The sequence below is a fragment of the Aulostomus chinensis genome, chromosome 22 (genome assembly GCF_037954235.1).
Source record: "Aulostomus chinensis isolate RoL2024-O1b breed Wild chromosome 22, RoL_Achi_v1.0, whole genome shotgun sequence".
Classification (NCBI taxonomy): domain Eukaryota; kingdom Metazoa; phylum Chordata; class Actinopteri; order Syngnathiformes; family Aulostomidae; genus Aulostomus; species Aulostomus chinensis.
In genome coordinates this window covers 16,694,975-16,719,260 of record NC_141341.1, presented here as the reverse complement: position 1 = coordinate 16,719,260, position 24,286 = coordinate 16,694,975, and the positions used below count along the sequence as shown (strand labels likewise).

General features: G+C 41.9%; 1 protein-coding gene across 7 annotated transcripts in view; it reads right to left on the bottom strand.

Annotated features, from left to right (window-relative positions):
* The window catches only part of dlgap3 (discs, large (Drosophila) homolog-associated protein 3), a 126,251-nt gene that overhangs the window by 56,916 nt on the left and 45,049 nt on the right, over positions 1-24,286 (bottom strand). For 3 of the 7 annotated variants that reach the window (XM_086193192.1, XM_086193199.1, XM_086193196.1), the window contains exon 2: positions 783-846. The gene's annotated coding sequence lies outside the window, so the exon portion shown is untranslated. Of the gene's footprint in view, positions 1-782; positions 847-965; positions 1,095-24,286 lie in introns of all 7 variants that reach the window. The other 4 variants (XM_086193195.1, XM_086193193.1, XM_086193194.1 and 1 more) reach the window with 3 other exon arrangements.

Genomic DNA, 24,286 nt, shown 5'->3' with positions numbered 1-24,286 from the left:
ACCGTGGCAACAGCAGAAATCCAAGTTAAACACAGAGGGTTCCTACAACATCATTCAGATCCCCCTGATAAACCCAACTCTGGATGTGAGATGACAAATGCACAAAAGGAACATTCATGGAGGACGGTTGACTGGTTTCCACCAATCACAGAGAGAGCAGATAGATCCAGAGAGCTTCCAGACACCAGATGGATTGTAGAGCACAGACGTCACAGCGGTAACAAAAGACTCAGGAGAGCGAAGGGAGGGGAGAGGGAGGAAGAGGAGGAGACTGTGGCTAAGAATAGGAGTACAACCTCAGGCCAGTCGGCCCTGCCCGCTATTTTTTACTTTACTACTGTGCCAGCAAGAACTTCTCTGACACATTTCCTCTTTCTCTCCATTAGCCAGTCATTCCAAAAATCCATGTAGCGTAAAGCCATTAGAAGGCCAACCTTGACCCTGCATTGAATAATCATGGCCGTGTAGAACTCAAACACTTTCACGTCATGTTTGGCTTCAAACGCAAAACACTGAGAAGCATAGATCTATGGAGGGTAGTGAATTCAATACGTCTTCACATGTGAGATCAAACACACGAGAGACTGTGGAGGGATTGAGTGGCATGCCTGTGAGCAGAGCCGCTTCACTGTCGTGGGTTAATCCCTGAGAGGTCCCATCAGGAATTCTCAGTGCTCTCCTTCAGTGGATGAATTTCAAGGACACAAAAGAAAGAATCTGTACGTTTGGAGGCAGGTGACAAGTAGCTGCAGGGATTACGTATGTGCATACGCTTTACTTACCACAGTCTCATCAGGAAACGGTGCTCCATGTCCTCAGGTAAAAACAGCCGGCTAAATAAGTCTGCTGCAAGAAAAAGACAAAGTAAACAAGAAAAGCATCAGTTCACATGAGCTGTTTTGAACAAAATAACACACCTATCACACTCTATAACGGGAGCGTCACCCCTCCTCATGAAGTCTGACCTGTAAATGGGTCCCTGGCGATGCCTGAAGATGCAATGTGTTGGAAAATGTGCCTGTTGGTCCCGAAATGGTCCCCTGACTGCCAGGCTTACACTACAGTTCCCTTGCTTGGAGCGCTAGACCCCAGAGCTAATAAACAGAGGTATGGAATGATGAGAGAGGAGTGAGGGAAGAGATGAGAGAGCAAAATTAGCCATGGAAATAAAGAGTTAGAAGTGAGGGATAAAGATAGAGAGAAATAGAGAGTTATAGAAGAGGAGGGAATGACTAAGAGGCTAACAGCTTAATTGAGTGTGTGCTGCATCCAATTACCTCCTAAAGGCAAGAGAATATGTGAAATGACTTTAAAAGGATAAAAACAATGTGGCTTACAATGTGAGCGTGTCAAACAATTTGATGCTGATTGATATAAGGACAATGAAAGAACCTAAAAAAGGTTGCTAAGCTAATTGCAGTTGGATTTTAAGAGAGTTCTTTCATTAGCACTTAGCATTAGCTCCCTGGGCTCTTGCTCATTCTTTCTTTTCCTCATTATACCCCTCACTAAGCGTTAGTTTGGGTATCCATGGCAACAGTGGCCAATATACAGCCTACATTTACTCCCATGCCATGTGAGAAATCATGTACAAGATGACTGGAGGCAGCTGTGCAGTTCTCCAAAAGCACAACCAAGAGACAGATTTCAGTGATCACCCCGTAATTAAAATCGAGTTGTGTCATACATTGTTGCATTCAGCGAATGGGGCCGCGGGGCGTAATCCACAATCACAAAAGGGTTGTAATATGCATATTATAACATGAGACACTGTATCCTTGCCAAACCTACACGGAGGATCTGCCACTGATGCACCTCAAGCAGAGCATGGCAAATGCTCTCATGATTTACGAGAAAGTGTGTGAGCGTTGCGGTGTGTGTGGTTACGTGGAGTGATGTGTTGCTAGCTAGCTGCAGAGATAATTAGAACACAACTCTTTTGCTGTCCCTGCAGGCCCACTGATCCAGCTGCTTTTATCTAATATAGGTCAGCTGTGACAAAATCCTCAGCATGGACACTGATCACTTCCACTAGATCCGTCAAACAAAGAGTATATGTGTGTGAGTGTATACATACTTATGCTCGGGAATGAATACAAATTGTGAATACATATATGTATGTATACATACACACGCAAGCATATATAAATATATAGATATAGATATAGATATATACACGGGTTGCACGGTGGTGCAGTGGTCAGCACTGTGGCCTCACAGCAAGAAGGTTCCGGGTTTGAGTCCCGGCTCCATCACAGGATCTTTCTGTGTGGAGTCTCCATGTTCTCCCTGTTCCTGTGTGGGTTCTCTCTGGTACTCCAGCTTCCTCCCACAGTCCAAAGACATCAAGAGGGGACGAGGCTGATTGATACTCTAAATTGACTGTAGGTGTGACTGTGAGTGTGAATGGTTGTCTGTCTCTATGTGTTGGTGCTGTGATGGACTGGTGACCTGTCCAGGGTGAACCCCGCCTCTCGCCCGAAGGCAGCTGGGATAGGCTCCAGCCCCCCGTGACCCTTACTAGTAAGGAATAAGCGGAAGACGATGGAGATATATACACACACGTGTATGTGTGGGTGTGTCTATATATATTTATTAAACTGCTCTCAGGAAGACCTTTTAGAGCTGTAACAAAGAATATTTACAAAAAAATCAATCATATCAAATGCAATAACGCTTCTAAATTCAATTCAGTCATTATATATCCATATTACGTTACCCTGCTGCTTTTGTATTTATTTATCAACAATGTTTTACTGTATTTATTATATTCATATTTTTAACAACTACTTGTAGAGCCACAGACAAATGTCCACATTTGTGGACCAATAAAGTCATTATCACACAGACACAGACACAGACACACAGGCATGCACACCAAAGATGTGGACACCATGCTGTTAAATGTACATAATAATGACAGTCAGATAATAGAGGAGTTCAGAGCATCATTTCGTTCTTCATTTGCCCACCAAGAAACCACTGGACATTTGAAATGACTAACATGTCATCTTTTGTGCAAAAAAGCAAAATTCGGCCAGACATAATCGGTGCAGTCTTTTATTTGCTCTACAATTGTTAAGTTTCTATGACATTAAGTGTGTGTTGCTAATACTCCGTGCTTCAGCGAGTCAGGTCATTGGTGTAAATTATTCAAGCTTTGAAGACCGAAACATTGTGTCAGAGTTGCAGGGACCCATGATGGCGGGGATGGTGCAGTTGCGCAGTGGCCCGCTGTGGCCTCTTGTTTTATCTACAGCACTATGCCAAAAGGAAGTGACACCAAAAGATGATACTGCAGTTGTGTGTCACATCTGCTCCTGCTCTTTCGCAACGGCTCTGTCATCTGATGTAAAACAAACAGAATATTAACTAAAGATCCCCTCTTTTCCTGGAACTTTCAACCTCATGGCGTTGTCTTCCATGGTGAATGAGCAAAGTCTCTTCTCCTACTTTTTGGATTATCTGCGGTTGATGTGTAAAGATGCTTTGTGAATCTTTGCATATCATATATCATTGCTGCCCTCTAGGCCCTGTTGGTTGAAGTCCCGTCAGAATTATAGAGTCGGGGTTAGTAACATCCAGAGGCAGTGAAACTGATAAAAAGCGAGTTGTGAGCAATATTGGAGACAGTTGCTGGTTCCAACTTGGATTTTGCTGTGATTTAATTCCTATAAATGGATAAAAAGTATGCAGAAGTAACTGAATTATAATGCAGATTTGCACAAGCAAAGTATGCATTCACAATTTGTCACAGCCTTTCAACAAGCAGTTGCAACAAAACATGCAAACAGTGTAGGTTTGATCAGCTAAAGTAACTCCGACATGGTATAACTCTTACTAGCATGATACTAACCGTCATACGTGATCTGGAGTTGGCAAAGTTTGTCTCATGATCATGCTCTTTCAACCACAAGTATCCCATCTCAAATTTCCTTTATTCTCGCCATTTGCCAATAATTTCAGTCACTTGCAAATGTCAAAAAAAAAAAAAAAAAATCCTTGAAGTTTCCTTTGAGTGTGCAGTTCATCCTCCCTCTCCACAGCAAAGCTAGAAAAGCACATTTATTTGAACATTCTGGCCTTTTGGCAGCAACTGCGTTCTCCTCTGCAGAGATGTGGAAAATCCTCAATATCCTCATAGACACTCTCTAAAAAGCCTGTGCCACAAACACACACATTGAAGGCTGTTTGCACACTAAGACTCACTCTCTTCTCTGTCGTCACGAGAACATAGATTATCTCAGGTACAGTCCATCCATTACAAGCCCACCCAGGATCACTGCAGGTCATTAAGGTAACCACACTATTGGTCCAAGGCCAACTTGTACAATGCCAAATGGAGACACTGAAAGAGAAGCAGGGATGAAAAGGAGCCACAGAAGATGGAAAGCAATTATTTTCTTTTGGGTCTGTTTTGCAGTACCACAGTTGACAGAGAGAGAACCGTTCAAGTGATTACTTCACCTCCTCAGGTGCTTTCTTCAGCCTATTCCATTGCTGACCAACTCATCTGGAAACCCCCCGTATCTACTGTGCACTCTGCTATAGTTGGCTCTGTAATGCAGCAATAATTGGTGCAAATTACAAACTGAACAAGCACTAAATGGCATTGCCTTTGGGAAGGTTTGATTGAGAGGCAAATGTCATGTCGCATTGCAGCCCATTCAGACATTCTCCTGACTCAAATCACCTTGTTTCATTTTATTCAGCCCCTTCTAATTTTTTCCCAGGCCAGAAGAGTATAAAGCTAGCTCAAGTGGGGTCACACGGGGCCTTAAACAACTGCGGGTATTTATGCAAATACAATCAATATTTAATAGTCCTCTTCTCCACTGACTATCTCTCTTACATCCTCTCTCCATCTCTTTCCCTAACAAGAGACTGCAGTAGGGGCATTAATTAGGGCCAGACATGCACCAAGGATTCCCCGCAGGGCCAAACGGCAAGGCCAGTTCATACCAGGTCAGGAGAGGACAGGTTTGGCCCCCAACACTGCAACGAGGGACCCACGGAAGACCAAAGGAAGACTAGTTCAGCGCAGCATTCCACTGCAGCCAAGCTTCTCTTACATGGATCTTATGCAAGTGCACTATGTCAGTTTTAAGAACTGCATAACACTGACTGAATTGAATCCATCACCATTTCTCGTTGCTTTCAATTATTAACCTCTGGTGATTTTCCGGGTAGTTCTTTTCAGACAAACTTCTCATTTCTAGTCAACAAACATTGACTTTTGAAATGGAAACTGTAACGAATTTACTTGTTTGCTAGCTAGCTAATTAAGTAAACGTTAGCTCTGCAAGTAAAAAGTAGAGTCTCCATCTGCCTCCTAACACAAGGTGACTTGTATCTTTTCAACCGTGCGTCTTAAAAGGGGTTTATTGTTACATGTACTGAAAGACTGAAGCGGCATGAACCCATCAACTTTGAAGAGCCCCTGGACGCAAAGGCTACAAGTGCACACCAGCAGATTTCTAAGTCAAGATGTCCTCTGTATTCTAATGTCCTGTTAGCAACTTGAGCCATGATGAGAGAGTTGGAGTGGAAAGATGGCATCTCGGACTGATGGTTTGTATTTTGGTGGGAAAAAACAAGCAATATACAAAAACAACACAAGACAAATGGGACACAACCAACAGCTACAGCACAGAAGGACGAACATAAAACAAAACTGTTCTGTGTCATTACAAAACATTGGAAACAAAACTTTGGTGGAGTCGGGTAGCCATTAGAAGATGCAATAATATTATTATTATTATTATTATTATTATTAATAATAATAATAATAATAATAATAATAATAATATTTGATATTACAATAATTATTCTAAGGCTAATAATCCAACACTAAGTGAGCAAAGACAGGAAAATAAATGAATAGTTTGTTGAAATTTGTAAAAAATGTAGTAATTTTTGATGATTGTTGTAGTTAGTGTGGTATATAGCGTTTGAAAAGACAGTAAAGTATTTGGCCCCCTTTAAATTTTGAACTGTGTTAGAGCTAAGGTCTGATAAAATTACTGTAATACTGCTTAAATTCTTTAATCACAGGGTATTTTGAGTGAATGTGCTTTGTATGTGTGTTATTCCTGCTTGAATCGGTTTGGTCAGCAGAGGGCGCTCTAAGCTTCACACTAGACTGGGTATCGGTAGCTGGCGCTAGTAGAGAAGAAGTCAGTACGACATGAGCGAGGTCAAGTGTGCACTTGAGAAGAGAACTGACCGTAAACTGTATTCTTATATTACATACAGGTAAGCTGACAATAACCCTTGTGATAAGCAGTAGTATATTTTGGTAGAGCTTCAGTTCAGAACCGTGACATTGAGAGACTAAATCGGGCTGTGTTTATGGACGTGTGTATGTGTATGTGTGTGTGTGTGTGCGCGGCGATCCGACCGCAGGGCATCTGAAATGACGGGCGCCATTAGCAACATTGCCACGGGTAAATATGAAGCTAATAAGCCGTGTGTGAGCTAAAATGAGTGAAAGCTAATGTCCGTAGATGCGTGTGGTTGAATATGAGCGTGAGACGAAACTGTGTAAGAGAGGACGAATCGAGTGAGTATGTTGTATGTCTCTGGTGAATTTAGCATTAACGTGCTCATGCTAATCGTCGATACTTGTTGCTAATATGCTACGGCCAGGCCGGAGTTACGTCCCATCAGCTAACATTAACAAAGCATGTCAGGGTAATTAATGAGTGTTATACCAGACTCTATGCTTATGGTTGTAGTACTATTTCTGTGGAAGAAGAGTGAAAATATTATAAGACATGTGGTTTGAAATGCAGTTAATTAGTTAAATAAAGTAAGTTAATAGACATAACTCATAGAGGTTAAAAAGAGCAAACACAGTGGTAATGGTGAATATACAGAGGTATTGTGTCAGCGTTTTAATGACAGTTAATTTTATGTATCACCTGCTAACCCTGTGAAAGTAACAACCATGTATTTGAGTACGTAACATTGTTTCTGTTGTATTTGATTCTCAATGTATGTTCTAATGTGTATTGTTTGTAGTTTGAAATGAGGATGTGTTGCAGTACAGGTGATATGAGTGATATGAGTAGAGAAGACGTCAGTACGAGATGAGCGAGGTCAAGTGTGCACTTGAGAAGAGAACCTGTGACCGTAAACTGTATTCTTATATTCCATACAGGAATAAAATATGATGCACAAAGAGTGAAAGTGCCTTCATTGTGATAAGTGTAACATTAGTAAACTGAATGAATTAACAAAGACAAGAAATAAAAGGAGAAGAGAAAAAAGTTTTTAATGTATGTTCTCACACACACACACACACACACACACACACACACAAATGTGCATACACACATGCTGGTGAGGAGTAGCAAATGTGTAGCTATGGGGGGCACACAGGTTGAACTTGCCTGTGTCCACCTGCAGGGTTCTTTCCACCATGGGGCAGGAGCGGTAGCGATGGGCACAGGGCCCCTCGGCCCAAGATAAGGGGTCGGTCAGAGGCAAGGACACCCAGAATGATCGTCTTTCATTTAGTATTTTTTATCTCATTGCTGCTATTTATTTCCTGCTTGTTTAGTTTTCTCAGTTCCTTTATTTATTTATCATTATTATTTATTCATTTTTAATCCTGGTAGTCCTAATGACATTGCTGGTGGATGGTGCTCGGTCAGGTAACTCAAGGGCTGAATATAGATGCATGCATTTTTTCTTTAAAAGCTGTCCCTGTCATGGATTGTGGCAATCAACGGTTGAACAAATATAGATATAAAGGCAGCACCTTGCAAATTGGACTTAACTGGCATTTCTTCTCACCCAGGAGCCTTTGTGAAGATCATTGTATTACTGTATTCTCAACTTTGGGGCCAGTGCAAATACCCAAAGTGTCTGAGGGCTTAGTTCCAGTTTGCTAACCACTGTCCTACATTTAGGACATAGCACATAGATTCCTAATAACTTCTTGGGGATTTCCACAGGATTAAATACAGACTACCCAAGCTACTTCTTTAACTGCAGCCATTTCCAATTAGATCCTATTAACAGAACACTGACTTCAGCTGTGCAAACACTCTATAAGGGATTTCCATCAGCTTAATATAGGGGGAATTTTTTTTGCAGCAGTTACAGTGCATAGCTGTTATATGCTGCTTTGATTTTCTTCCAATCCAGAGTGCCATGAAGTTCTGTGATGAAGCTCAGAACACACCAACGCACGCAAGACATGAGGTTAAGTATGATGTCGATCACACACGCATATGGATCATGCTAATAACATCCTGAATACTGTGAAAGCCTGATGCACCCTGTCGGCTGATAGCAGTTCAGTTTGAGGAAGACGACAGAGCTTTAGAGAGTCAGGCTTTCCCAGAGAGGAAGAGTACAAGAAGGAGCGCAAGGACGAAACATGCTTGAGAGGAGAGGTTAAATGGATAAATGATTGACGGTGCTTTTTTGGCCTTTATCCATTCAAAGTCAATGTCATTTCCCAGCTGGCAAAGACAGTTCAACATCAAAAAGATTTGACATGGACAGATGTTAAATTCTAGTTGATGATGAAAATGGTTCACATTAGAATCCAAGGTTGGATTGACATAATGTCCATCACCATACTTTAAACCAACGAAATATCAGCATCAAAAGATGTCCAAATGTCAAGGTGTTGTGGACATTGACATTTGGACATCTGCAGGATTTTGGTCCGATAACACAGCATAATATCCAGAAAATATCTATGTCAGCTGTCATCAGTGTCCTTTGTTCAAATCCATGGTAAATTTCATAACTTTCATCAACCAGACATCAACATCTAGACCAGGGGTCACCAACACGGTGCCCGCGAGCACCAGGTCGCCCCCAAGGACCACATGAGTCGCCCGCAGGCCTCTTCTAAAAATAGCACAACTCACTCGTGAGCTGCGTCTAAAATTTTATTTTATTTTGTCGCTATTCTTTTTTTAATCACACTTGCATTTATATAGATTTAAAAATGACAATATCTTAAAAATACGTTCATTATACGTGAACTCTAGATCAGTTTAGGTGAACTCCGACCTGCTCTAGTTCAAAAGTCAGGATTGAGCGCGTGACAAAACCAGTGCTAGTGGAGAGTAAGCTAGCGGGCGCAGCACGGATGGACGCTGGATGGTGTTTCTTACCCCAAAAACATGGCAGAAAAAAGAGAGAAAACGTATCACTTTCACAACGAATGGGAAGAGGAGTTCTTTTTTACAACTGTGAAAGAAACCTGCATGTTTCTCATTTGCGGGGCGAGTGTGGCGACGTCAAAGCGGAACAACATGGAGAGACACTTCACTACTTGTCATAAAAGCTACCATGCTAACTACCCACCGGGAAGCGCACTACAGGCAGAAAAAGCCCGTGAGCTGAAGGCAGCTTTGGGTAAGCAACAGTCTTTTTTTCATGAGGCCGGCGAAAAAGTCACAAAAAGCAACCGAAGCCTCGTTATGTGCAGTGATGTAGGTGATCGTCTGAAAATGTAACAATTACTGAGATTAATAAAGTGCTGAATATTGATATGTTTCCCACCTTTTGTCATTGTTGATCATTTTTGTGACAAATCATTAACGTGACCAGTGTCCTCACATAGATGAGTGTCATTAATCATTATTAATAATGTATAACTCAAGGCAAACTGAGCAAATGTGTTATTTCAGGAGAGCCTTTCAAATTGGTGGCCCTTCGTATGACTCAGTACCCAGGAAGTAGCTCTCAGTTCCAGAAAGGTTAGTGACCCCTGATCTAGACAGTGATGGCCTGCTGAATAGAAACCTTTTGGACCTTAAAGACGGAGTTGGTGATTTGGTGATTGCAGTAAATAACGTCAAGCCAAACACATGAGAAAAAAGAAAGAAGTGCCCATGCTGAGAAACACACACATATATATATATATATATTTATGTGTGTGTGTGTGTGTGTGTGTAGACAGAAAAAAGTTGGACAACAGGAGACAATAAACACAGAAAAGTTGATGATCGGTGTCATTTTTCCACAGCACTCTGAAGGCTGCTGTAAGAAGTAACATTATTTTAAGTATTTATACTATTTTTTTTTCTCATATGATGGCAGGCATGGGATAAATACATGTGCTGCGGTGCAAGACCACATATTCAGAAACACTATCAGCATGATGAATGTGTGAACAGAACGAAGATTTAACACAACATAATGGATAATTCCTTTACTTTTACCACCAAAATCACAAGCTGCCACTGCTCCGCTGAGCCAGCTCGCAACGGCGATGATGTATAAACATCATAGAGAAGACCTGTGTAGTGTCTGGAAATGTTATTTTCATTTTGCAGATGATCTCCCGGTGCAGTCTGCACACCAGTTTTGAACAAGCCTCCTCGCTATGCCTGTAATTGAATTTATTGCGGGACAATTAACACCAATATATTCACTCACTGTATGAACTTAAAATATGCTAATAACAATGTTGTGTTTGCAGCTTGTTTCGGCTGCCCTAAAGTGGTCAGGAAATTAGCTAATACAGGTTAAATGTCCACTCAAAAGCACTTTGTCATCAAGCTACCATTATCAGCTACTTTGCAAGGACGCTTGAATTAATTTCACTAAGCCTCTTTCTAGAGAAACGGCCATTACAGAAAGAGTACGTAAGGAGACATCTTGACCTGCAATGAATGCTTCAATCTACTGGCTTTTTATAGAGTTATTCAAGGTTGTGCTACAGGAACCTCTTGTTTGAAAGTCGCATTAAATTTATAATAACATCAGCAACAACACTGGCCATCATAGGACCAGCTTCAAAGCCACACACATACGCGCGCACAAAAAAGGAAAAAACACAACCACACAACACAGTTGGATGCAAAACAAGCACCGCCATCTCTTGTCTTAATGCGTTTTAGACTTTGCTCTGACTGTACACAAATCAAATTAATGTACCAGCTCAAAGTACGCCTGCAGACACGCTGTACACAGGAGCGGGGTGCTAGTGATATGGTACTCTTAAGCTGGCATGGAACCGCATGCATAAATCAGAGGGAGCACTGCCAAAATGAACACAGGAGGTAAACCTGAGCAGCGAAGGGACGAGGCTGGTTGAAAGAAAGGTAAACAGAGTGAGAAGGACATGAGGGGAAAGGTTGAGAGGAAACAAGGAAATGAAAAGCTGAAGCTGAAAGAAGGAGAGACAAAAGCCTTTTTTTTAAACCTCTTCGCTGAGCTTCATGTTAATGCATGCGTGTGTGTATGTGTGCACGTGTGTGAGCGGATGGACGCAGCTGTGCTTTCCTTCACGGCCATGTCTCTTATGTGTGTACTTATTGTCGCCTTCTTAAAATAATCGCCTAAGTCTTTTTTTTTTTTTTACACGTTTTTCAGAATACACAAAAAAACTGCAGACAAAACATTATAAGGAGTTGATTTAAGCAAAAGAAAAATGTCAAAAAATGACTTAGGCAATTATTTTAAGAAGGTGACATCTCTATGGTCAGAGGAAAACACTTAGAGCCTGCTACAGCTCTAATTCTCACCTGACAGCTCACCATTTTTCAAAGCACTTCTATTGCTCACTCTCTCTCTCTCTCTCTCTCTCTCTGTACCCTCCTCATCTCTTTTGGATCCCTGGGTTCTCATTAGTAGATTCTCTGCAGCAGCTGGATCCTTTCCTCTCACCATTGTTCACCCTGTCCTACCTGCTCTTCTTACCTTTCACTTCTACATCTCACCAGCAACCAAGCCCCGCCTTTGCATTTACCGCTATTGTTCCAGCCTCTCTCTGTCTCTCCCTCTCATGTTGGAGAGCAACAGTGCACCACGAGGCAACAACATGTTTGGTAATCTCAAGCAGGCCATTCGGAGAGTGACTAAACTTATGATTAATTCATCCCACTGCTGCTGGTGAATAAAGCTGTAGCCACGCTGCCCCGAGCATCCAAACAATCAGTATCTTTCTCCTCTGCCAGACCTGTGAAAGATTTCCAACATCTGTATGTGAGTGTTGGAACATATTTGAAATATATGCACGTGTGACTCTCAAAATGTAATTTTATGTTTGTGTTCTGTCACCCGAAACCCAAGCTCGCTAATGCATTATGGATCATTAAACAAATATAGTGACGGAGCACTGATTATGGCAATGAATGATGCATGCAGCTTTTCCCCTTTGTGTGTGTGTGTGTGTGTGTGTGTGTGTGTGTGTGTGTGTGGGTGGGGGGGTTGTGTGTGTGCCTGTGCGTGTAAATGAATGCACTTGCAATTGTGTTTGTGTGTCCAGCTTCAGAGAGGTCATTTAAGAGAGACAGTCTCAAGGCAATGAATGAGATGTCCATTAGCGGCGCACTATTGGTAATATGACACAGGGGTTACAGCTAGGGTTTCCAGCGTCATCCTCAATCATGTCATCAGCTTCCAAGGTCATCGGCTGTGTGACATTAGGAATTCATCCTGGTTCTAAAACCTTTACTGTAGTTACGGCTATATTTTCTATTCAGATACGTGATAAATGTGCTTGCTTTGAGTCTTGTGTGCTCATTCACACATGCAGCCTTTCCCAGAAGTGTTCCATTATTTTCCCGGGAGGGAGTCGTGTAAATCTGAGCAAGAATCACTTTCCTGAGAAATCTGCACTTGCAATTCCACCTCAAGACCTGGAAACGGTGTGATGTTGTGAATGAAAGCAGCAACATTCTTGGGAAGGACCTCTTCTTGTCCCGCCCACATTACCATATATGCATGAATGGGCGCTAAACACAAACGTTATCAATCACCAGAGGCGACTGGAAAGTATTCATAGTGATTTACTGTGTGTGATACTTTAATTTCTTACAATGCACAATCTTTGATATTGTCATTCACACAAAGTACATGAAATTACCATGAAAATTAGCACAACATCCATACAACGGACTGCGTGGCGGTGACAAGTGACCACTGAAACAATTTAATGGTTATATATGAGAAATTTTGCATCAGTTTAGTGAGAAGTTTGCAAAGATGAGCGTTTTCCAGTATATTTTATCCGAATATAATTCTTCCACATTCGCATGACAACTCCTGCTGGCTAACAGTAAGGAACGAATTGACTTAAGTGCTCTATGTTAATAAAGGTGATAAAATTGTGAGAGATTGAGACTTTACTTGGACTTGCGAGACTTGAGTGTTGTCAGTGAATAACAGTAAAATAAAGTTGTTGTTTTTCTTAATAACAAAGCGATATGACGATACGATACAGCAACATACTGTACAACGTTGTTGGATGAGGTACCAAACACTCACCCCCCCAAAAAAAGGATCCTAAATGACATTTGAAAATATAAAATCAATTACCTCCAGCAGCTCTTGATGGTCATTGGATGCTTCAAGCCCTTTTCTTTGCTTCAGCTGACACTTTGAGTGATTCAACTTCAAATATTACATTTATACAAGTTTAGTGTTTTCACCTGCGATTTTCAGTCTAATCAAGCTCTTTCACTAATGGTTCCATGTTTGATCAGCAGGAACAAATAAGCTGGTACCTCTTAGAAAAAGCATTCCCAAAGAACTATGTTGGATTTCTTTAGACGTATTACAAGTTATTTGAATGTTTTACGCTTTTGAGAGTGAACGAGCTCATTGATTCGAAGCAGCTCAACCTTTTCAAGAGCGATTTGGATTTTATAATCATTAAAAAAACTGCAGCTTTTTCAGATTTCCTCTCACTTTACTCAAACTGAGCTAAAGAAGAGATATTAACCTTTCTGTGTCTGTCTTTGAATACATGGTGGCTTTCAAACTAAATTTTAATTCACAGTCTGAAAAACACGGGTTCACTTTATGGCAGAGTGTGAGCCAATCAGAAGTGCAGATTTCCTCTGAGGTGGAGGGTAAATGATTCAGAGCAGGGTGATGGGTTGGGACGGGGGAGGGGGCACTCTGAGGTCATTGATGATGTTACGCTGCAGCGAGTTTTCATCAAAGCCTCATTATTTCTTTCACTCAGGTCCGCTCAGGCAAATTAGCTTCACCACTCAGGTGCGTGGATGTGTGTTTCACAGCCTTATTTACGCGTAGGTGTGTGTGTGTATGTGTGTGTGTGTGTGTGTGTGTGAGCGGGTGCGCGCAACTGTGTGCATGTCTCTGCGTGTGGATTGTGTGCGCAGGTGCTAATTGAGTTTTAAATTTGTCCATTCAAAGAAACACACAGCACTTGTGGTCAGATGCTTTTCACAGAGAGAAGGGTACATCATCAAATAGTGCACCATCAAACAGCGCTGGTACAATAACAGGCGCTAAGGAGGAAGAAAGAGGGAGGAAAGCATGAAAAAGGAAATATCACCTGCTTCCTCTATTTGATCTGTTTCATTTAAATGAGAGACAAGGTGAGAGAAAGTGAAGATAAACAAACAAGAGTTTATTTGATTCACGATCGTCATCAATGTGTCACTGCGGCAGAACCACAGAGCGTAACATTCATCAGGTACTGTCTACCTCTGAGGCAATTTGCATATTTTTGTTAGCGTCTAATTACAAAAATATCAAAATTGATTCTCTCCTGTTCAGGGAATTGAGATGAACATTCATTTGGACTGTGCGTCTGGGCTTATTTGCATGTTGTGTAACAGCAAGTGATCTGATGACCTTTAAGCGAGGAAGAGAGGAGAAAACTGATTCACACACACACACGCACACATATGGACAATAAACCATAAACACTGGGGTAATGTGTCACTATCGTCCTATCAATGTAGCATTTAAAACACACTCAGTCACAACCGCTTTGTGAGGTCATACGCATCCACATATGGGCATTCATTCAGGCGAAAATCAAAGAATCTTTTATTCACCAGATGTATGGAGAAAAGCTGGCGTGCTTGTTTTTATTGTGCTTAAGAGAAACGCAACAAGCTGTTCTAATGTCGACATAGAAACGTTTATGATGTAAAACTGCACCATCTGCATCCATGTTCTGCCACTGTGTACATTCACCTCATGCCAATTAGAAAGAGAAAGCTGCAAAGACTACATTTACACTGTAAATGTTAAAAAAGGGACCTACTCACATGCCTGGAGGGGAGAAAAAAAATGAGGGACAGCTAGACGCTAATTAGCAGATGGGAAAGCAAAAGCAGCAGCTAAGAGTTCTGACAATGAAGAATGTCGTATTTCCGCATTCCCTCCCTCTCATTAACTGCCTGCCATGGTTTTGAGGGTCTTCATGTGTATCTAGTGTATGTGTGTGTGTGTGTGTGTGTGTGTGTGTGTGTGTGTGTGTGTGTGTGTGTGTGTGTGTGTGTGTGAGTGAGTGTGTGTGGGGTGATTGTTAACATCAGACTGCCGTGGGTTGCGGCTGCTCCCAACGATGAGCAACTGCATCATTAGAGAGAGGTGATTATGTTGTTCCGTGTGATGATTCAGACTACACCGGTGCTCTCTCATTTCCTTTTTCTTTCACACTCTTTCTTTTCATTTGTCAATTTTCAGATTGTCATGAACTACGTCTGTACCCAGACAGTCTCACCTTACTACCCTACCATTTAAAACCCTCACTTGAACACACACACATCACGCAAAAGGGCTATAAATGGATGAATATGGGAAATGTCACTCATGTTAATGAAGGAAAGAAACGCCAGTGTGTGTGTGTGTGTGTGTGTGTGTTGGCAAAATGTTCCTATGTGTGTTTATGTCTACATTTGGATTTTGTATGCACTCAAAGTTTAGAGGACACAAAGAGAGGAAAAAGTCAGGAACAGAAATAGAAAAAAGCCAAGTCAAAGTAGAGAGAACTCATTTTCTCTCCCACTGAGATGCATCTATGGGCTGTGGAGTTGTGCTCTGCCATCTTTACTGCTTGTCTTGTAGCCCTTAAGCAATACAGGGATTAGCCTAGAATTTTGTCTGTGAAGCTGCGGCTCTACGATGTGGCTGTGATCTGAAGGCATCTATCTCAATGCATTAAGACCTGAGGGGGAGCAAAAAAGATGAAGGTGTTTGGTGAAAACAGTTGCTGAAGGATTCTGCCTATTACGAATCTGTGTTAAATCTGTTTCCTTCTTCTCAGAGTGTCAAAAGACCAGCGGAAGATAAAAGGTTACTAACATGTTATCTGGCTAGTGGAGGAAGCAAAATGACCTAACCCTAACATTTGTAAAGGAACATTTAATTTCACTGACTGAACTTGCATGCGTCGGAATTTACCGCCATGAAATGGAGGCTTACTGAGGTCATGTTTTCTGTGGAACACTGCTGGATGCTATCCTGGCTTCAACCCCGATTCTCAGTAACATGGAGCCTTAGATACAGTTTTCTATTCATGGCTTTTGACAAACTTTTTTTGTCTCTTCAGTCGTCTTTCCTTTACAATTATATTGTTAAACGAAAAGAAATGGTTTCACAATTCGGATAATAAATATGCTTCTTGGGAGTTAAGATTTTAAGACTGATACCTTTCGTTGCATCTGTGTATGCTGCATTCATGAAAAATTAGGCTATGGGAAAATTCCAACTTCTATAAACCAAAAAACTGTTCAATTAAAAAAAAAAAAAAAAACCTGCATGAATTTGGGATTGTTTTGAGAGCTCCGAATTGTTGACGTTACTCGACATGGCAGCAACTGAAGGGAAACATAAGAAATATAATGGGCATTTAGAGACAATCCATGCCTGTGCACACAAAGCCAATTAAAACAAAAAATGTCTGCAGACTGTGGGGTCTGCAGGCAGTCTAGTCAGTGTGGCTGATAATTAGAAGAGAGCAGAATGCATCTGATTGAGAAAACAGAGATAATACTCACATCGTCCATTGTCATCGTCCGCTTATTCCTACTAGTAAGGGTCGCGGGGGGGCTGGAGCCTATCCCAGCATCTACGGGCGAGAGGCGGGGTTCACCCTGGACAGGTCACCAGTCCATCACAGGGCCAACACATAGAGACAAACAACCATTCACACTCACAGTCACACCTACGGTCAATTTAGAGTATCAATCAGCCTCGTCCCCTCTTGATGTCTTTGGACTGTGGGAGGAAGCTGGAGTACCAGAGAGAACCCACGCAGGAACAGGGAGAACATGGAGACTCCACACAGAAAGATCCCGCGCTGGAGCCGGGACTCAAACCCGGAACCTTCTTGCTGTGAGGTAACAGTGCTGACCACTGCACCACCGTGCAGCCTAATACTCACATATTATTTTCAAATATTTTTCCGTGTTCAAATGAAAAATATTTAGCCTGTTAAAATAATGTTCATATTAGTTTGCTCTGGGCTCAAAAAACAGAGATGCTGCTGGCTGAGTGCCACTCTGAAGTGATGAATGTTCTTCTTATTCGTATTTGTACATTCCTATTTTATAGTATATTTATATTTAATACATATTTACATATACGAAATTTAAGAAATCATGACAGTTTTGCTCTTTTATCATCATTATAATTTTGTTTTAATTCATCAAATGCCCAAAAAGTATGTGAAGATATTGCTCATATACATCTGCTCTCTAAATATCGGCATCAGCCACTTTAAAAATATCAGTTGACCACGATAATTTTATTTTAGGTCATGGTCTTAATCATAGCAACACGGTGGTGCAGAGGTCAGCACTGTTGCCTCACAGCAAGAAGGTTCAGGGTTTGAGTCTTGGATATTTCTGTGTGAGTCTCCATGTTCTCCCTGTTCCTGTGTGGGTTCTCTCTGGTACTCCAGCTTCCTCCCACAGTCCAAAGACATCAAGAGGGGACGAGGCTGATTGATACTCTAAATTGACCGTAGGTGTGACTGTGAGTGTGAATGGTTGTCTGTCTCTATGTGTTGGCCCTGTGATGGACTGGCGACCTGTCCAGGGTGAACCCCGCCTCTCGCCCGAAAGCCGCTGGGATAGGCTCCAGCCCCCCCGCAACCCTTAATCAGGATAAGTGGAAGAAAATGGATGGATGGAATGGCCTTAATCATTAGCACATGTGATTATGATAGCAAATGTTCCTTCACAGTTTCAAATGGAGCCTGTGTGTAAGCTAGCTAGCCTTAAGCGCTACGAACCCTTCCCTTCGAGCTGGTTAGAAGATGCTAGCCGTCTACTTACTGTACTTCAACTGCATGACGGACAGAATGAAATAAAATACAGTATTGACTCTTCCCTGTGTGCCACTTTTCAGTATTTATTAGTTTGCTGTTATTATGTGTGTGTGTGTGGGGGGGGGGTTGTGTTTATTTTAGCATAAAGGCAAGCTACCCTGGCTAAAGTTACATGTATAATTGTCATATTAGCTGAAGACGGTTGTGTAGAGGGTGGTACATTTTCACATCAAATTCTTGGGAAGCGAGCAACTTCTTTTCGGAAACCTTGCCCTAGGAAAGCTTTCTTTTTGTGTGACACATTTTATAGTTAAAAACAATTTATTAAAGGGAGATTTTATGCTGAGAGAAAAAAAAGCATTTACATTTAAAGTATTACAGGATATTCTTCTGCTCACATTCAACAGTTTGAGGAGAAACAAATTGTAGTTTTGCTTTTAGTGGTAAATTGTACTTCTGTTAACTTAATGTTGCAACAGGCAAGTGAAGTCAAGCAGCAGCTGCTCGTGACTGCTTTCCCTCTTGCCTTTTGGACCATGAGCAGGTCACGGATATGGCAGCCGGTGTGATGTGCAGCCGAGCTAGCGGGGTGCTTAAAATTTGAACAACTGCTTTGGCACTCACTGCGACTTCCTGTGATGCTGTTTTTCCATTATCTTCTCGTGTTAATCCTGAGATCTGCTCATTAAACAGAGCGAGAACATCTACACACAGTCAGCAACTCCACAGGAAGCAAGTGCCTGTATACGCACACACACACACACACGCAATATCTCACTCCTCCATCCCTCACATCACGGAGCCATTTCTGCTTCCATCACACGCTGGAATGTCTTTGATTGCCAATATGATGACATGTGGCATTTCACTAATCAATTTTTCATACTTGGCAGTCTCTATGAATATACCAATTTTTCACAGCTACTCATGTTGGCCTGTAAAGCCAATGCATGTGTGTACTGTATGTGGATGGCTGAGTGTCTGTGCTAATGACAGGCTTGAAATCTGTCATAGATTTGAATGAAAACACAAACAAATACAATATGCGCGCTTGCTCAGAGAAAGCTGTCAGAGCTGATCTCTGCCTGCACCCACGGTGTGCGTCCGTGCACGCTTACTCTGAATTCATGTATTTCTCATTTGCTTGCATCTGTGAAATTGTTCACAAAAAATCTTGAACGTATACTGTACATACATGTGCAGCCTTGCAACACATTACGCTGTCTTTGCTTTGCTGCACATCCTCTCCTGTCCACTCAGAGCACTCAGTGACATCCATTTTGCATGAGTCATACCAACGCATATCCTTACCTTTTCCTTCCAAACATGCACAAACTCTCAAAATACACATAGCGTGCACATACAAAAAAAATCATGTACACAAACGTGAAATTATGAAGCTCGAGTTCATGAGTTCAAGCCTACAGCCCAGATAGCATCTCTTCTTGTAGTTTTATTAATTCATCAAATGGGAGCTGTGCAGCTTCGCGTACCATCATTTACTATGCACTGCACTTACAGCTGGAGTGTATCTAAAAGATTATCAAGCATGGTTACATTTCCTACACTGTCCTTTGCATGACAACAAAGCCAGCAGCACAGCTATTAGGAGAGGGAAGATACAGAGGGTGAAAGTCGGGGAGAGAAATTGCCTGAACTTAAGTATGATTTTCATCAGCTTCCTGGAAACATGGAGGTTACGCGGAAGATGAGAGAATTACTGCATGTTGGAGAGAAAGCAAAGAGTAGGGACAGAGTGTTAAACAATACTTGATAGTAAACGTCTGCACCGAGTGTGTCAGTCAGTGATTGAAAATGTAGCCTGTTTGAGGCAGGGGTGGCCATAATGTGAATTCCTGAAAGTTGTCCTAGTGGTCCCAGCTGTTACGCAAACAACCGTTCCTGGAATTATCAACTCCACAATTCCAACTGTAATTCCTTTCATTGTCATCTTATTCACTGGAATATTTCCTTAACTGGTCACCTGCTACACCATTTCAGGCCTGTACCAGCGGCAACATGCGGAACATAGACAAATAAATTTGCCAAATTTGTTTTCACTGTCATTTTCAACCTGCAGAGGGCGCTGCTGTCTGGACCAGTCTCCCGGGCACAGTGGCTCACAGCACAGATGTCCCAGCTCCAAGTCCTGGCTGACCCAGGTCCTTTCTGTGTGGAGTTTACAAGTTCTTCACATATCTGGCGGGGTTTACTCTGGTTGCGTGAGTTTCTCCGACTACAAAACAACCTCCACACACTTTGTTAATACTCCTGCCTGTGGTGACCAAGGAACTGGCAGATCTTGAGTTGGTCCCAGAGCGCTGCTTAGGGCTGCTAACAGTTTCGTAGAGGAGGAGTTAAATGCAAATTTTTTTGTATCCATGTATCCACAATGACAACAAAGGCTTCTTCTGCTGTTGCACAGATCCCTGCTGTGCATCACTTTTCTTGCCAGTGGACAGACAGAAGTTTCAACAGGGTAGCAGGGTCAATCCGTGACACAGAGATCATAGCCCGCTTCTTGGAAACTGTACTGCTGGGCCTGCTGGACAGGAGCCTCTGGTTCTGAGCGGGCCGACTGTTGGACACTGCAGGAATTAAATCAGCGACTTCCAAAAGGAAGTCTGCACTGGAAGGATGACACAAAACATTTGTGTTCATAATCAGAGGAAATCCGTTCACGCTGAGATTGTCTTGTGACTAATGTGTCGCATTTTTAATTAGAGAAACGTCACCCGAGGCAGATAATCTTTGGAAATGTTCTGATTTAGGAGGGTGTAGCTCAGTTAGTAGAGCATCCACACTATAGCCTATTAGCCATTTGACTTCTTCAGCAGCCCTAATGGTAACAAAAACAAGGTGCTACGAGACAAGAACTGTTGGAGAATGTTCCCTCAGAGGTACATTTTTTTACATAAAATGTACAATATTGTTTTTCAAGAGGACAGAAGTGGACATTTGGACAAACAGAACTGACACAAAGCTACCTCAAAAGGTACACAGTTGTCTTCCAAATGGGTAAAATCCCACAGAGACAAGCATTTGTACTCTTTTAGGTATACACTGCTACCTCTATTTTTGACTCCCACCTGCGGACCAAAGCTGCATGTCACTCCCTGTTTCTCTTTCCCAAGTTTCCCATAATTCTTTGGAGAAAAAAAAAGGTGATGTTTTAATGGATCCAGACGTGAGATATGAACCGTCACAACAAGAAAAGAATCAACACAACCCCTGAGAGTGAAACGATTAAACATTCTTTGGGTGACGTAATATAGAGGAGTACACCTGACCAGTGGCACAAGGTGATTACTCAATGACACAGCAGTTTCTAAAGCTGCCCATCACACAGTTTCTTTAGTATTGTGGTATCAGAATCTCACGCTTTCCCTCTGTAGGTTAACCCTCTCTTCACTCTCTGTTATCATCTGCTTTATTCTGTAGCTCCTGCTCTCCTCTGCTGCCCTGAGGTTGTGGGCAGAGCGCCAGAGAGTATATTTGCAGATCCCGGTAGAGTGTATATAAACACGACCCCTACCCCACCCTTGGGAGCTCAAGACCATCAAAAATGCATATGGCAGCCAAAGTCAGCTGTAGCAGCTCGATGGTTTCAACAATGAACACCAGATGCATTTGAATGCAGTTAAAAGATAAAGGAACTTTCATCCAATTAGTGCCGTGTCTCACATCTATCCCAAAAGCTGATGCCCGGGTTAGACTTTTATCCGGCTCACCATATTGTGACCCCTCCTCTGCTCCTGCCCTCCTTTTTATCTGGCGTTTTTCAAGCTTAGAATCAGTAATTCTCTTTATTTCAAGAGTGTGAGCTTCAATCTGAGAGACACGGTCGCTCCTGGAGAGATGAGTTCAAACGATGAAAAAAAACAGGGCTGTGATGAGACAAGAAATCTCCCATGCGTTAGGTCGGCATGCATGACAGTCCCAGGCTATTCACCTGGAAGCAATATTGGAGTAAATCCTAACGTGCACCCCGTGTCCTCACTCTGGGTACAGCTGCAGTGTTTCAAAAGGGATTGCTATCATCCAGGCAGCTGTCAAACTAAAATCCATTGACCAGATCTCATCTTGAAGTGGCCTTGAAGGTATTCTTATATAAACTTGGACACAATCCTGTCATAATGGGCTCAATCAAATCCTCTATTAAAGAGAGAGGCATGCAATTTGCAGTGCTGTGGCGAATGCTATTGTTGGTTTTTTTCTCTCCATAACTCTCGTTGGAGATAACAGTTGCAGAGTCAAAAGAGAAAATACTCTGACTTGGCCTCAATATAACAACAAATGATGTATTTTTTGGAGACAGTATTTTGTCTTGACTGGGTAAGCTCCATAAAGCTGAAGCAATAAACAGCCTTTTCTTTGGGAAATTGGGTACAACAGGAACACACAACACTTTAACTTGAAAGGTTTAACGAAGGTTTTGTGTAAAGAGAGCGTGTGTACTTTCTGCTTTGAAGTGCCATACAGTACATCAGCGCTTTCACCTCCCAGCCCTTGAATCAAGCTTGGCAATGGATAAGTGGCTTAGCGCAATATGCAGTGCGAATTTCAAGTGATGAATATGTAAAGCGTGCTCACCTTGATAACGCACATTCTACACTCACCGGCCACTTCGTTAGTTACACATGTATCAATCAATAAAGCAGCTCCATCATGAAATCTACAGTTACAAAGCTTGTGTTTTACTTCTTGACTTTTGGAAAGGTTGATTCTACTTCATGATGATTATCAAGGTCATACCGGAGTGTGTAAATGTGAAAAATATTAGAAATATAATGCAGTCCAGTTCAACGCTACCTCCTCAATAATGCACATGTGGATATATTAAACTCTAAGCTGATCAGTATTATTATCTTTGGCTGAACTTTATGCAGAGTTACTGTGTGGACTGTAATGAATAATGAACTGAGTTTATACCTGATGGGTTTTACTGGAATTTCCCACGTATAAAACATCATGGTAGGGAGCAGGAAAATTTGCATACTGATAAACCACCACCACAACAGGAGGGCACTAACCACTCACCTAACCCTTCTGCCACCAGCAATGGTCAAGTTGTAGCTTAGCACCAGTAACGAGAAACCGGCGATGCTGAACATCAAAGAGTTTGGAGAGCGGAAGGTGTTTACCAAGTTTATGGCAGGTTGACTTGATAAGCTGGAGGCAACATAAATGCTGAAAATGGCAAGGTTTCGCATACAGCTGGATCATGCAATAAGGCAAGGCAGCCTGCTTCACTCAATGCACAATAAATCTCTTCAGAACATTTGCTGTGGAACAGGGACTCATGTTGACCCACCGGTTACAGGGAAAAGGTTGATATCGCGGCCGATCGTGCTGCAGCCTTATTTTGTAAGGGCACCACTGCTGCATCGTAAGGACTGCCCTCAACAATTATGATTGGCTTACAGAAACACAAACAAGTCTGCGCAGTTTTTTTTCTACCACAATAGCAGAACGCCACAGATCACTCGGTCGTAACTTGAAATCACGTTTTCATCACGTTTTCATCACGTCACGGCAAGTTCAGTAAATGGTAATGTGATGGTAAAGTCACCCAATGTCAGCAGTTCATGTAATGTTATGTTAATTTGCATGCTTGTGACCTCATCATTTGAATACTGAGCATAAGGCCTCAGCTGTTTCAGTCTGTTTTTTTTTTCTCTCTCAATATGTCATATATGGTGTATTTTCTATTCCAGCAGCCTTGGCTCCAATTCTTTGTAAAGCTGTTCTCAATATATATTTTTCTGACGATGTAACAGGAAACAAAAAGCGACCGAAGCACAGCCTATTAAGACGACATGCTTACCAGTGTAATGTCAGCTGACAAAATCCTCAAACATGCTGTATAATTCTAGGACTATGAAGGTCCTGCGATTGGAGCGTTGCACTCATATAAAAGTATGTTACTAAGAGATCACACCTCCACCAAAAGAAACCCAATGAAAAATAAGACTTTTTTTGGCCTTTGTGAAAACTTTACTTCATCCATGACATGTATTTTACCTTTAAGGTACTCACAAATAGGTGCTTTAATGTCACTATATATTTATTTATTGATTGATTTACAGCTGCATAATTCACTAACTAAGAATGGTTATCTTGTAACTAATGGTGCCCATGGCCACTGGGGAAACAAGCAACAGCCAAACTGTCCAAAAACATCTGCTTTAACTCTGGAGCTCATCGTCCAGCAGCAACTTTGATTTGAGCTATAAATAAATGAATTACACCCTCTCTCATTCATTGCTC